The sequence below is a fragment of the Tenrec ecaudatus genome, chromosome 3 (assembly GCF_050624435.1).
Source record: "Tenrec ecaudatus isolate mTenEca1 chromosome 3, mTenEca1.hap1, whole genome shotgun sequence".
Taxonomy (NCBI): domain Eukaryota; kingdom Metazoa; phylum Chordata; class Mammalia; order Afrosoricida; family Tenrecidae; genus Tenrec; species Tenrec ecaudatus.
The window spans coordinates 3025853-3027850 of NC_134532.1; the positions used below are offsets into that span (position 1 = coordinate 3025853).

Genomic DNA, 1998 nt, shown 5'->3' on the forward strand with positions numbered 1-1998 from the left:
TTCACCATTGGTGTGGACATTGTGCCAATGCATCACACCATTATCCTTTTTATGACCTTCTGCTTTACCAAGAATGAGGTCCTTCTCTAGAATCTGGTCCCTCCTAACACTAGTGTTGCTAAGTGCCATCAAGTCAGTCCATCTCATAGCAACTCTGTGCACAACAGAAGGAAACACTGCCTGGTCCTGCACCATCCTCAACATGGTTTCTATGATTGAGCCCATTGTGTCAATCTGCTGAGGGCCTTCCTCCTTTTCACTGACCTTCTACTTCAGCAAGCATGATGGCCTGCTCCAAGCACTGACTTCTCCTGACAGCATGCCCCAAGTATGCAAGATGAAGTCTTGACATCCTGCCTCTAAGGAGCACTCCCCATTTTACTTCTGCGAAAGATTAGTTTACCCTTTTGGCAACCAAAGTTACTTTCAATATTCTTTGTCAGCACCACAATTTAAATTAAATTCATCTTCATTCTTCCTTATTCAATGTCCAACTTTCACATGAACATGAGGCAATTGAAAATACCGTGGCTTCAGGTCCGATCCCATGGACCTCTCAGAGTGTCCCATGCCAAAGCAAATTGTAACCCTGAACCATTGCCTGGCTTTACCCCATTGGCTTCAGGCACTGAAGCGGGTTGCATAGTAAAAAAAAAGAGAGAGAGAGAGAAAGGAAGAAAAAAGAAAACACCGTGGCTTGCATCAGGCACACATTTCCCTCCAAGAAACTTCCCTGCTTTTCAAAACGTTAAAGAAGTCTTGTGCAGCAGATATGCCCAATGAAATATATCATTTAATCTCTTAAGAACTGCTTCTGTGAGCATTGTAATTGTAGATTCGTGTAAGAAAAAAAAATCCCTGACAAAGGCAGTATTTTCCTCCATTTTCATGATGTTACCCAATGGCCCAGTTGTGAGAATTTTGGGCAGTTTTGATGTTGAGTTATAATTAATACTGAAGGCTGAAATCCTGAAACTCCATCAACAAGTGCTTCACGTCCTCCTCACTTTTAGCAAGCAAGATTGTGTCCTCTGCAGCTTGTTACTAAGACTTCTCCAAGCCTGATGCCACATCCCTCCCGAGAGGATGAGAAAAGTTAAACATAAAGTCTACCCTTCCTTGGTTCTAAAGAGCAATGTGGCTTACTTCTAGAACAGAGTTGTTGATTATTCTGGGACTCAGTGGTATAGTCAACTCTCTTCTCTGTTCTTCCTAAACCATTGCCCAGTTTTCCCATGTATACGAGGTGATTAAAAATACCCTGGGTTGAAAGATGCATTCAAAATATGGCTGAGTAAGAACTGATGGATGAAATAAAGTTCTGGGGGGGGGGGGAGGCCATCATTTTCTGATGGGGCACACTTCAAAATGAAAGGAACAGCTGCAAACATCCATTATTAATCAGAATATGAAGTGTACGAAGCGTAAATTTTGGAAAATTAAAAGTCAGTTCGATCAAATGCAAGAAAATTAAAAGATTAAATGGAACAAATAGAGATTGGTATAGTAGCATTATGAGTTATATGACCATTTTGAATAAAAAATCATATGATTTACTACATGGAAAAAAATTCAAGAGGAATAGTGTCATATTCATCATCATAAAGGACATTTAAAGATATATCTTGCAGTACACCGCTGTCTCTGATGTTAGTTATAAGTACACAAAGAAGGCCACTTAAAATATTTTTCAAATTTACAAATAACTGACTAAAGCTAGTCAAGAAGAAATAGAAAATTCTATGAAAATGAGTAGAAAAAGAGTAAAAAAAATCCACAAGCGCCAAAAAGTGACCTTGATTATATCCCATCTAAATTTCAAGAACATCTTAAGAAGGGATTTGATGTATTAAAAACTAATGACAGAGGACATAAGCTGTGGAATGACATTAAGAACATCATTCATGAAGAAAGCAAAAGGTCATAAAAAGAGAGGGCAGAAAAAGATCAAAGTGGCTGTCAAAGAAGACTGAAACTTACCCTGGATTGTAGTGTAGT

The 1998-nt window shown here is 38.9% G+C and overlaps 1 non-coding gene across 1 annotated transcript; it reads left to right on the plus strand.

Moving 5' to 3' along the window:
- Positions 1–512: 512 nt before the first annotated feature.
- LOC142444152 (small nucleolar RNA SNORA42/SNORA80 family) lies at positions 513–648 on the plus strand. Its single transcript, XR_012783811.1, has one exon. It is a non-coding gene; the product is annotated as a small nucleolar RNA SNORA42/SNORA80 family (small nucleolar RNA).
- The last annotated feature ends 1350 nt before the right edge of the window (positions 649–1998 follow it).